Consider the following 13970-nt stretch of genomic DNA (forward strand, 5'->3'; position numbering starts at 1 on the left):
AAGTTGAAATTTATTTTCCCTAAGAGTACTTAAATACTAGATACTTATCTTTTGGATTATTATTCTAAACCTTATTAAACAGTGCATTCTGCAAATAACATTTCCACAAGAAGAAAATTTTAAGACATAAAGATATATTCTATCTACAAAAAAGTATGAAAATATTCCAACAGCGGCAATTTACAGGTTGTACATACAAAAGAACACTATTATTCCAATACTTAAACATCATAAAGATATTAGCTATTTTCAAAGATAATCAAAGTTTTATAAAAGAACATCACACCTTAGTTACTATTATTACCATTCCATAAACCACAAAAACATGTATTTCCATAAAACAGGAGGCCATTGTATTTGGTAAATTTTCTTGCAACAAGAGATAAATATCATAGAAATTCATTACTTACTTTGAATTATGAAGATAAAAACAATAGTTTGTGAAGGAAATCCTGTAAGTAAAATGTTGATTATTAGTTGTGTCTTATTTCTAGCACTCTCTTATCATACATTTAATGTTAATTTAGAGTTATTTAAATCAGGGTAGTTTATACTACCTTAATAGCAGATATATTTAATATATCATGTAATTAAAATGATTACAGGGGCGCCTGGGTGGCGCAGTCGGTTAAGCGTCCGACTTCAGCCAGGTCAGGATCTCGCGGTCCGTGAGTTCGAGCCCCGCGTCAGGCTCTGGGCTGATGGCTCGGAGCCTGGAGCCTGTTTCCGATTCTGTGTCTCCCTCTCTCTCTGCCCCTCCCCCGTTCATGCTCTGTCTCTCTCTGTCCCAAAAATAAATAAACATTGAAAAAATAAAATAAAAAAAAATAAAAAAATAAAATAAAATGATTACAAAATAACACCTTCATGTTTTCTAAATTGTACAGATCTTTTTAATCTTAGCCTACTTTATTGGGACCTATTTATGTCCATGCAACATATTAAAAATGACGTTAGGTAATATGTGAATTACTTTTTAAACATCATATAAGACTAAGGTAATTAAAGAGGAAGACTGACCAAGTTTTTGTTATTTACTAACCATGCAGCTGTTGTGTTGTCTTCCTTGATCGATCAGTTCCTGCAGGGGTCAAGCCGTTACGGTCACCCTGCAAAAGCAGGGAGCACTTTCACTGAAATTTGACTGAAATGTCAAGAGTAGTACACCACACAGAGCAGGGATCTCAAGGAGGTCTGAAGTGTCTGGAGAGTGCCAGAAAAAGAGACTGGCTCAGGAGTTTTTATTGCATTTAAGGGTGGGGTACGGATAAGGTGGGGGCTTGTGTGGTTTCAGTTTCCAGCAGGTACTGAAGGAGAAAGCACAGGCTCTCTTATTAGCTCACCCAAATGTGGACAAAAACGATGAGGAAGGGATGATGTCTAAAAGTTGTCAGCAGGTAAACATTGAAAAATGGAGTGAGATTCCTGTTTGGTCAGTCATCTGTGAGTAGCTGTGCTTGGTATTTTGAATAATCACCTAATGAAAGCAAAGACATTCAAATTTTGTGAGGCATTATTAAAAATGAAATCATTTCAATAGTGTATCATTTCATTAATAAATTAGAATGGCACAGTGTTTGAAGAATTTGGAGTAGTAATAATAGTTAACATATTTGAAATAGTTTGTTTTCCCTGAAGTACTTTTATATCAGAAATCATACTACACTCCTTGAATTTCTTAAGGCATATTATTATTCAGATTTCAGAATATTAAAATATTAATCGGCATAGAAAAGTTCTTTAATGATCTTTAATGTTCTACTTCTTTAATGTTCTTTAATGTTCTACTAAGTAGAATAAAAATACATTTCCTGTGTCTTGAAAAGTTCTTTATTTGTAAGCGAATTTAGTTTCAATTCATATTTCGTTTCCTGTTTCCCAAGATAATAAGGTGGGGGGTAGAAATGGGTTATATTCTGAAGATGTGGCAATATTATTAATTAGGTTACCACACTAAATTAGCGCAAGACTATAAAGTTACTTATATCCTGAATTTGTTTACTCACAAAATAATCAAACACAACCCAGAAAAATTTTGATTCAGGTAAACTTTTATATTGGATCAGTAGTTTTGAAATAATGATGACAACACCACCAACAAAAATACTATTTTTTGATGGAGGTCGACACATTTATTCTAAAGTTCATATGAAAAATATAAACATTCAATGATAACAAGTATTGAAAATAAAATTCAATGTTGGGAACTAGGATAACATACCATAAAGTCTCTATAACTAAAACACTATGTTGCTGACCTGTGAAAAGTTATATATTTGGAACAAATTGAACATCAAATACAAGCACATGGAAATTTACTGTACACAAAGGTAGCATTTCAAATCACTGAGGAAAATTATCTTTTCACTAAAAGTTTGAAAACAGGGGTATAACCATTTGGGCACAATGACAATTGGATCAAAATATAATTGCTTATACCCCTAAATGAAACATATTGTATCTAAATGTCAAGAAAGATGTGAAATTATAAACAAAATTCTGGGTATATTTCATTATATCCTGAATGTTGGGAAAGCTTTTTGAATTCTGGCCCCAAAATATAGGTGCAATTTTTTTTGCTGGTTTATATAATATAAAAATAAAGTAGAAACTTCTATAGGAACAAAAAACAAATAAACAGAAGGGCAAAGTCTGAGAATATGAATAATCAGAAAAAAATTTTGCATTATGCTCACAGGTAAAGGGTTAATATTCCTATTATTAAAATAAATATAAAACAATATATAAGTACAAAAAATTCAGAAGAGTTACAGAAAATGGATAAAATATAAAGTTCACACTCAAAAATTATGCAAATACCCTAACACTCATCTTTTCATTGATTACAAATATATCCTACATCTATTAGTATATATATATATATATATACATATATATGTATATATATGTATGTATATATGTATATACACACATATATATTTGTGTGTGTATTTACACAAATAACAGAAATAGCATTCTATGAAATTGGAGTTTTAATTTTCAGTCAGGACATGAGGAATATATCATGATACAAAAGATATAATTTGAGGAAGAATTGGAAGTGTGACAGCAATTTATTTATGATTTATGCTATCAAGTTCTGCCTTAGTCTAATCTCATGCATAAATAATACCTCCACTTGATGTTGGGATGGCAAAGGACTGTTGGATGTGCCTGACTTAGTGGCTGGATAGATCTTTTTTATGATGTGAGACTTAGGTGGCATGATTACCTAGTACCTTTTCTTCAGTACTTTAGTCTGAAAAACGACCCAGTAAAAAGTCAGAAACTATTTCTCCATAGAAAAAGTTACTTGCTGAAGGGTGGCTTTGTCTACAAACCCTAAGGAATTGTACTGAGATTCTCATCTAGGGTCCAATACAGGTTCAAATGTAGCTTTCTGATCATGTTCACACAATGAGCACTGTTAAATATAACATATAAGAATCAAATTTCCAGTACAGAAATATTTGTACTAGACATAAGCAAGATATTGAACAGCTTCATTTTTTTTCTGCCTCTACTCAAATCTAGAAGCAGAAATATGGTATATGTGCCCTATTTTAAGTTGCCAACTTAAGTACTCTGTTTTCTTTTTAAAGATAAAAAATGCAAGCTTCTTCATGTCCTTCACTCCAGTAACAGAAATTCTTATGCCCCACATGTTATGTTTATGGGGTAGGCAAAACTCTATGGAATGATGTATTCAACTTCTCTTCTCTGTAGCATGATTACTGTCAAGATACCCAGCCTAGGAAACGTGCTAATAACTGCCATCTAGATTCTTTTCAGCATGGCATAAAAATATAGTGGCTCAGTGATCTGGAAAGATGAAAGACAATGATTAGACACGGTGATGCTTGAAGGTGAAGTTCTGGAGATGGGGTAGTTATTTTTGACCTCACAGTCCAGATTAAGACCATGGAAATTGTTAGTTTAGCTTAGAGGATGAAAACATGATCGGATGGAGGAGCTCAAAGAACCAAGAGACCAGACTTTGAATATTTTGAACCAAACTTGTACTGGAATATTGAAGCTATTACAAAGAAAATGTTAGGAATAATAGTAAGGAGTGAAATACCATGAATAAATAATTATTTTAAAAAACGTGGGGTGGGGTTGGGGTGCCTGGGTGACTCAGTTGGTTAAGCGTCTGACTTAGGCTCAGGTCATGATCTTGCAGTTTGTAAGTTCGAGCCCTGCATTGGACTCTGTGCTGACAGCTCAGAGCCTGGAGCCTACCCCTCTCCCACTAGTGCTTTGTCTATCTCTGCCACTCAAAAATAAACAACTATTTTTAAAAAATTTTTAATGAGGTGGGTGACCCCCAAATCAATAGTTGACAGGAAAGATGATGTTAAATCTAATAACATTTGTTTTTCAAGTGAGAAGAAAGTGTTGAAGAAATAAGAAATATTTTCAAAGTGGCCTTGAGATGCAAAGCAAATACAAACTCTGCTTTAAATAATTTGGGGAAAATCAGTGCCCTTTAGGGACAAGCATGTTTGGAGTAGTACACAAACCTGAAATAAACATTAGGAAAGAAGTTGAAGATTTAAAAAAATATATCAATGTAATGGTTTGAGCAGATATTGAGAAATGTGTTATAGAGTCAATTTCAGGAAAGGTCTATAGGATAACTGTTTGGGTCTCTGGGATGAACAAGGACCATGGCGTCATGACCTCTAATGGTATAGTGGCCTTTTGGAGCGGTTATTTACTTAACACTAGAACTTGGGACTTCAATAGGGTTGATGGGGTCAACTTACAGAGGAATGCTATTCATGAATTCTAGAGGCTGGAGGTGTTGCAGCAGTTTGAGTAAGCAATTAAAAATGTGAATGTTGGCTAAGAACATTAGAAAGTTTCATTCTGAATTATTGACATTAATAATTTCAAATCTCTGTCACTTACAGACATGTGCAGAGATCACTAACCACAGTGATCACCTCAAGTAGTCCATCTACATTTTTAATTCCTGGCTATATTTTAAATTGGATCATATAGGTTTGCATAAATCATCTATTAATTAAAACTATTCTATTATTGCTTTTAAAAAAGTATAAATCCTTATGTATATGAAAATTCTGTCTTACCCAGAATAATTTACTAACACATCTTTTATTTGAGACAGGAAGACACTTAGATTAAATATTTGTGATTAATATGCAAATACCCACTTGAGAAATTAAAATAGTTTGATTTGCTTTCTTATTGAAATTGATTTCCTCACATTATATCAAAGTCATATAGGCTACAGGCAAACCTAGTCAGCCTGCACTTGAGATCTTCACAGTTGGATGCTATCTATTCTTTCAAGTCATATGTCGCACTCTCTCACCATGACTAGTTGGATTCTACAAGACACCATAAATCTACTGGTTCTTATCTACTGGCTCTCATATTCTTATAAAACCACTTTTTTAAAGCATCCAAATATTTCTTCATTCCTTTTCTTTCTTCTAGGTAGTCCATAAAATACACTATGGTCAGTCAGCCTTGATTGAAAGATTTTTTATTGATTTGTATTCTTCCTGAGTATACTTTCCCCCTTTTTCCACTTCTCTAATTTATTATCATAGTTCAAGACCCTGGTAATTCCTAATTTTCACTTCTTTTTCCAAATTCTAACACCATGTGTTGAAATTTATAAAATTCTGTGACCTGTATTATTCATTTAGTCTGCTGCTTTAAAGTACTATTTAGCTGTGTCTATTGTGTACGACCATATCTTAAATGAAAAACTAACTTAAGATGTCCAAGGACTTGAAGTTTATGTCTTCATGTGGATACAGCTATTTGTTAAATAGACAAATGAATAATTCGAAAAACATGAGTGATCATAGTTATTATCTTTGTCTAGAAATCTACCTTTATCTTCCCTGGTACATCTCTTGTCTATTATTTTTTTTTTAATTTTTTTTTCAACGTTTTTTTATTTATTTTGGGACAGAGAGAGACAGAGCATGAACGGGGGAGGGGCAGAGAGAGAGGGAGACACAGAATCGGAAACAGGCTCCAGGCTCCGAGCCATCAGCCCAGAGCCTGACGCGGGGCTCAAACTCACAGACCGCGAGATCGTGACCTGGCTGAAGTCGGACGCTTAACCGACTGCGCCACCCAGGCGCCCCTCTTGTCTATTATTTTTAACAGAGAGCTTAAACCAAAAATTTAGACACAGTTTGTCAAGACTCATATTCACACTTTTAATTTTTTCTTTGGTAGGATATAACTTGTACTCAAAAATTCAAGCTATGGGCATCTTTACAGTTATAACTGATGTTGAAAGGAAAATGTCCAGCATTGTAGTAGCAAAATCCTATTGTTAAAGACACCATCATACCAAGCAAGATAAAAAACAAACAAAGAAACAAACAAACAAACAAACAAAGCAAAACAAAACACAATTGCAAGTTACCTAAAGAAAAGTATCCTGGAAAAATGAGATCAGGGACCTAGGGTCAGAAAGAAACCTGTGTAAAGATAAGATGAGTTGAGAACAATGTTAAGGTCATTTTGGTCTTTATTCATTAAAGGACAATGTGAACACTTTAGGTCCAATTATCTTTCTATAAGAGATTCTACTTTAAGTGGGATTACATATATTATATACTAATATTATTCATATGTGATATAATATATTATATATTAATAGTATTAATATTAATTATATATTAATATTCTTCAATGAAAAGCAGCAGAATCGAAGTTCAGAGAGAGAAACTAAAAAAATACATTGTTCAGTAGGATAAAATTTTGAAACATAAAATTATTTTATTGTAAAACTCTTAATTCACATATTTGTTAAAAACAGTGGATTATGCATTCTAATATCAACTTTAGAACCAATTAAATTACATGAACTCAATTATTTGTTTTCCTCAGAGACTTTAAGATCAATGTTCCATCTATAGCCCATTAAGGATAAATGTTTTACACATCTTTTCAGTAACTGAGTTGGTAGCTGAAGCATGTGAAAATTTTACCATTGGGAGCTTTAAAACAAATGGAGAAAAAAACATCTACAAAGAAATATTTGGAGAGAAAATTCCTTCAAACTGGGCCTTTCTACTATCACAAGATTTTTGTATCTAAAATATATGTGTGTATATATTAAAAATTTGTTATGAGTTAGAAAATATGAAAAATATAACTTAAGAAATAAACAAAATGATTATATTTAAAATAGTAATTTCATTAAACACAGTAAAATTTACTTCTTCTTGATACTTTGAAAATACCAAGATTTTATTTTTATTAATTTATTTTATTTTTTGTTTCATTTTAGAGAAAGAGTGCACAAGTGGGGGAGAGGAGCAGATGGAGAGAGAGAGAGAGAAAGGGTGAGAGAGAGAGAGAGAGAGAGAGAGAGAATCCTAAGCAGGTTCCATGCCCAGTGCAGAGCCCAGTGCAGGGTTCAATCCCATGATCCTTGGATCATGACCTGAGACTGAAATCAAGTCTGACACTAACCTGACTGAACCAAACAGGAGCCCCGAAAATACCTAGATTTTAAATGAAATTGTCCACAAATACTGTACAGAGTAGCAAAAGTAGATAAAATTTACCGCTTTTGAAATATAAGGAAATAGGGATGCCTGTATGGCTCAGTTGAAGTGTCCAACTCTTGATTTCAGCTCAGGTTACAATCTCACAGTCATGAGTTCCAGCCCCATATTGGGTTCTGTGTTGAGGGTGGAACCCACTTAAGATTTTCTGTCTCCCTCTCTCTCTCTGCCCCTCCCCTGTTCTAGAGCACTTTCTGTGTGTGTGTATGTGTGTGTATAATATTTTTTCCATATATATATATTTCTATATATATATTTCCACATATATGTATGGAGACACAAATATGGAAGAATTATTAATGTATACAAGATTCCAATGTAACCAAATAGAATATTTTTTATTCTGTTATGGTCTTATTTAGGGACACCTGTTTTATCAGGCAGTCTGGGGGCAGTTATTTTTAAATTCTATATATTAGGTTAATATATATATATGTAATTATATATACAACATATATAGTATTTGGTCTGTGTAATACTCACTCATGTTTTTTTGTTTGTTTCTGGCAAGTAGTTGACTTCTAACCTACAGAAATTTCTTTGAATTTTAGAAATTGAAACATTCAACATTAGTGCACTGCAGCAGATATATGAAACAAAATGTATTTCTTCATCTAGAAGTCCAACTTCAATAAATGAATATTATAGAAATGACCTAAAGACAATCTGCCAAAGAGACTGGTTTATTCAATCCTCATAATGGATATCAGGTCAGGCACTTTTTGGCTATTCAAGGCATTCCTTCAGCTTTCTTTTTCTACATTATATTTTTAAGCCTTACCAATTATTTTTCCTTCATTAAGAAAGGATGGTGTATATTTTTCATTGAACAATTCTAATTTACACTGAAAAAATTTTGAATCAGCTAATGGATAATTACATATAGTAGATAGACTTAATATTAAATATATCATTATTGTAAGTCTTTTTTTTTAATACTTGCACTCCCTTTCTTATAAACACATAGAAGTTTTAGGATCTGCATTTCTTATGCTTTGTAACAGCACTACAAATCTTAAAAGATACTTCATTGGAACAATGAATAACTCATAATTAGAGTAAGTAGCTATACATGCAAAACTTATTTGAGAAAAGATTCTCAGGACTCTAGAAAGCATTCATGATAATTATAAAAGTGTAACACAAGTGGGATTTATTATTAAAGATAATAAGTTAGGAAATTAGACCATGTTTAGACTGAAACTCTATAGTATGAATTTAGTCACAGAAATATATGTGATGTCTTGGATAGAAAGTTAAATTATATTTAAATCATTGTAAGCCATTATTGCATTATTGATACCAAGGAATTATGATAACTATGTAAGCATAGATATAAAATATTTTTAAAGTATTATTAAATAATCAACATATTTATAATACAATTATAATTTAACTTAAATATATGGTATATATACATACCATATATATATATGTATATATACCATATATTTAACTTAAATATGGTATATATACATATATATATATATATATATGTATATATATATATATATATGCAAGGAAATATAGTTCTGGAATTAAACGTAGGGAGAAAACTAGTAATATAGTCAGTTGCAAATTCCTATGCAGCATTTGTACTCTAAAAGGTACTTTTTAGTTGTTTTGCATTTTATATCTAGGTAACAAATTTCTAATTGATTCAGCTACAACTTTACACTCCCTGTGGAACACAGGTAAAAAACTTATAGTGTCATATTCCTTCTGTTTCAAATTAGCTTTTTCCCATTATTCCAGTATATATTACCAAGATTTTCCATATGTGGGTAGACACAGTTTTTCCTCCCTACAAGACTCATATAGAAACAAAAATAAAGTGAGAACATTCATTGTTTAAATATGCTTTATAACATTATGGATTTTAAGTACCTTAAGGGCATCAAAAAGATAAGTTCATTTAACTGACAACTAAATTCTCTAAATTCACACAAGTAACTATAATATATTTTCTGAATTTTACTACCAAACTGATACAAATATTACTGATATCAAAAAATGGCCACTTGATTTCTATAGACCAAATATAATTTAAAAATTTATTGTTTATTACATTCAAACATTGATCAAAATATATTTCAGTCTCATACTTGCTTCCTTCTCTTTCCTTAATTGCATTCAATTAAAGCTTCTGTGTTGGTGTGTTTTTGTTTATTGGCTTGTTTGTTTCTCTCTCATTTTTGTCTGTCTATTCCATGCTCTAAATTATTTTCATTGGCATTTTCACCAATCTCTTTTACTGATCTCTCCCTTTTATGTAAATCAATTGAATTTGTATGTCTCTAGGTCCGACCTCTCTCCAAGTCTTATCTTTCATTTTCACAAACTGCTAGACAATATGGCAGACATATAAAAAAATAGACCCAAAATTGAATGTTGATTGTATAATAACCCATCTTCAATTAGTACTGTTTTATTAATTTCTTACTCATATTGATGTCACCATAATTCTTTCAGTCACCTTATTTTGCAACCTTGAAATTATTTTAAATAATGGCCTCTTTTACTACCCACATCTTAGAGTTTCCCAAAACCATCTACTCTAACTTTGTGTCTTTTCATCTCTAGCCATTTAAATTTTTCATGATTTAATTTAGACACAGCTAGTAGCTTTCTAATTGATCTCCATGCTCCTAAATTTTAACACTTTCATTTTTTCCCATGAACAGTGGTGGTTTCTGAAGACCAATTTCAAACATAGTTCTTCCTCAAAAACCTTTCTATGAAAATTTTACAGATAAGTTACATCTTTTTATAATACTATGCTGTGTTCTTCACAACATACTGTAGTGAAAAAAAGCAAGATGGAATGTGTAGCATGGTACAAAATAACATATTAAAAAATAGAAAAACAAACCATAAATATATTTACATGATTTTTCCCAAGGGAGAAAAGGCAGGAAATATAGGGTAAGAGAAGCTAATTTCTTATATATACTTATTTTTTTCTTATCACTGAAAATTTTTACCCTTTTACCAACTATCCCTATTTCCCCCACACCATAGCCCGTGGCAACCACTTTTCTACTCTACTTCTATGATTTTTCATTTTTTGTTAAGAGTCTGCATATAAATGATAAGAGGTATTATCTTTCTATGTCTGGCTTATTTCACTTAGCATAATGCCCTCAAGATCCACCCATGATCTGCAAATGGCAAGAATTTTTTCTTTTTCATAACTCATCTAGATATGTACATATCTTACCTCAACTTTAACCATTCATCCACTGCTAAACACTTACGTGGTTTCTATATCCTGGTTATTGTACATAATCTGCAATGAATATGGGAGTTCAGATACCTCTTTGAGATCCTGTTTTTATTTCTTTTGGATGTATGCCCAGAAGTGCAATTGCTAGATCATATGGTATTTCTATTTTTTATTTTCTGAAGACCCTCCATACTGTTTTCCAGAGTGACTGCACCAATTTGCATTCAAACCAATAGTGCCTAAGGGTTCCTTTTCTCCACATCCTCATCAACACTAGTTATCCTCTTGTCTTTTTTTATTCCAGCCATATTAACAGGTGTGATGTGATATCACATTGAGGTTTTGATTTGTATTTCCCTGATAATTAGTGATATTGGACAATTTTTTGTATACCTGTTGTCCATTTGTATGGCTTCTTTGGAAAAATATCTATTCACTTCTTCTTCCCATTTTTCAATCCTGTTGTTTATTTTTATTTTGTTACTGAGTTGTATAAGTTTTATAATAAATAAACAAGAAAACAAATAAACAAATAAATAGACAAACTAATAAATAAGAATTAGAATATTACTGTTTTGGAGTCCTTAAGTAGCAGATCTATCAGTAATAATTAATGGAAATGTCACAAAAACAAAGGCAAACAGACCTACACATATCCCCTTGTATTAGTCAGAGTCCTCTAGAGAAAGAGATGAATACGTAGAAAAACATTTATTATAAGGAATTGACTCACATGATTATGGAGGTTGAGAAGTCCCAAGATCTCAGGAGAGATCCAATTGTGTAGTTCTAGTATGAGTCCTAAGGCCTGAGAATAAGGAAAGTAAATGGTGTAAATTCCAGTATGAAAGCCAGCAGCTGTGAAATTTGGGAAGAGTTTCTTTTCTGTGCAAGTCTGGAGAGAGGAAGAGCCAATACTCCAGCTCAACCAGTCAGGAAAAAGGAATTTCCTCTTATACATGGGTAGGAGGAAGGGAGGGCTTTCAATGAACTGGACAAAGGTCACCTACATTGGGGAGGGCAATTGGCTGTATTTAGTTGACTATAATGTCATCCAAAAATATCCCCATAGACAAACCCAGATTAATGTTTGATTAAATATCTGGGCACTCTGTGGCCCAGTCAAGTTGACACATAAAATTAAACATCACACCCTTGAATGGAAGTACACAAAATTTTATATAAAGCAGTCTTGTCAAAAATAACTGAATGCAAATATGGTCAAAACTCTATCTACCAGGTCATAAGAAATTACTTCATGGCTATAATCATCAGTGTTCAGACTATTGTCTATTAGATTCATGAATTGTTTTCTTCAATAAAATATGCCAAGTAAACAAAAAGAGATAGAAAGAAACTTGAAAAATTATATAATATTTAAATGTCATTTTTTAAGTTACAATATATGGAAATTGAGTAGTAATTCAAACAATTTTGAAAAATAGATACTTCATAAAAAGTTGCAGAGATGGATGATAACAGATGTATATCAATATAAATTTACTTGGCCACTGAGGTATACATTTAAAAATGTTCAAAGTGGTAACTTTTATGTACCTTTTACTGTAATTTTTTAAATATTTAAAATTTAAAAATTTACATGAAAAGTTGATATTTTAACACATTAAAAATTAGTATTAATGTTTAGGTTTAAAATAGTGTTGTGATTTTTTTAAGGGTGTATTTTATCTAGAGATACCTACTAAGTATTTCCAATTAGAGTGATGATTCATTGGGTATTATTCAAAATAATCCAGGAAGAGACCTGGGAAATGATATAGACTAAACAAATTGATGATGTATTCATAATTGTTGATGAGGAAAATGAGTATTTGATATTATACTAAAAAATTCTGTACCTGTATAAAATTTCCAGAATAAAAATTTTTTTAAATATAAAAAATTCTGTATCTGTGTAAAATTTCCAAAATAAAACTTTCAAAAATATAATATTTCTTTATTTCTATTTTTTATTATGCTTTAGGAAACTATTCCTATATCTGTATATTCAAATGTTATCCATTCTATTTGTACCGTTTTTTAAGTAAAATAGATACCAAAAAGCATTTCTCCTCAGAGTTGAGACATTTTTCTTTGTTAAAAATGGGAATAATAATATCCACTACATATAATTATCAAGATGAATAGATAATAGATCAGAAAACACCCACATAAGCAAAGTTACAGTGTCTGCTTTTATGCATTAATGTTCCTATTGCCCTTTCTTAATTGACAAAACATTTCTGATCCTTGGAGGATTCATTTCTCCAGGATTCTCCATTTAGTTCAGCTTTTATTTGTCATAAAAATAAATCTTAGTACTCTGATCCATTGTCTGAAACAACACTAACAGTTGTTTTGCCCGCCCAATCACATTTTATAACAAAGCTGTGATAATAACTCAGGAAAAAAGGAAAGAAAGAAACCATAATTATATAAATTAATTTTAGCTTTTGTGCATTTTAGTAGATAGAAAAGAGATTACTTACGTTGTTTCAAACATTGTGTAAAGTTTGATATAACCCTTAATCATCTTTATGTCCAAAATGGTCCAGGCTCAGTGAATAGATTATTCACCTACCTGGTCATACTTTGCAAATTATCCAAGGACTATACTTTCTGTTATCAAGAGACAGGCCTCATGTCCTTCTGTGGTACTCAGACACTGGCTCCTGAGATAAGGATGGTAAGGAATATACATCATTAGGACAGATAAGAGAAAGACCAATCTATCAGTAAAATCATTCTTATGTCCAAAAATCAAATAAAAAAAAGAGGAAAACAATGACTGTCAACAGTCTAAGCAAGGAAGCAAGAAATTCTGGGGCAAAAATAATTACACAATTAAGAAAACTATTTCAGACATTTAGTTCCAACTTTGTGGTTGCCTGAACTTTGTCTCTACCATACATGAGGACAGATTCTGCATGATAAGGGACATGGTGGAAGAGAAAGAGATTAGGGAAGATAAAATTGTCTGTGCTCCCACTGTGCTTGACCAAACAAGATGCAGGAGCATGAGAGAGTTTTCTTTATTTCTATATAAAGAGAGAGAGAAAGAGAGAGAGGGAGACAGAGAGAGACAGAGACAGAGACAGAGAGAGAGAGGGAGAGAGTGCAGAAATCAATGCAGGGATCAATTGCACAACCCCGAGATGACCTGAGCTGAAATCAAG

General features: G+C 31.9%; 1 long non-coding RNA gene across 1 annotated transcript in view; it reads left to right on the top strand.

The window, feature by feature from the left end:
* Nucleotides 1-13970, top strand: part of LOC124508224 (uncharacterized) — a 38373-nt gene that overhangs the window by 5029 nt on the left and 19374 nt on the right. Inside the window, exon 3 of the long non-coding RNA XR_006961216.1 lies at nt 8120-8278. This is a non-coding gene — a long non-coding RNA (uncharacterized LOC124508224). The remainder of the gene's footprint in view (nt 1-8119; nt 8279-13970) is intronic.

This window comes from Lynx rufus, unplaced genomic scaffold (assembly GCF_022079265.1).
Source record: "Lynx rufus isolate CCGP_SWC_20201006 ecotype Redwood Valley unplaced genomic scaffold, mLynRuf1.p SCAF_13, whole genome shotgun sequence".
NCBI lineage: Eukaryota > Metazoa > Chordata > Mammalia > Carnivora > Felidae > Lynx > Lynx rufus.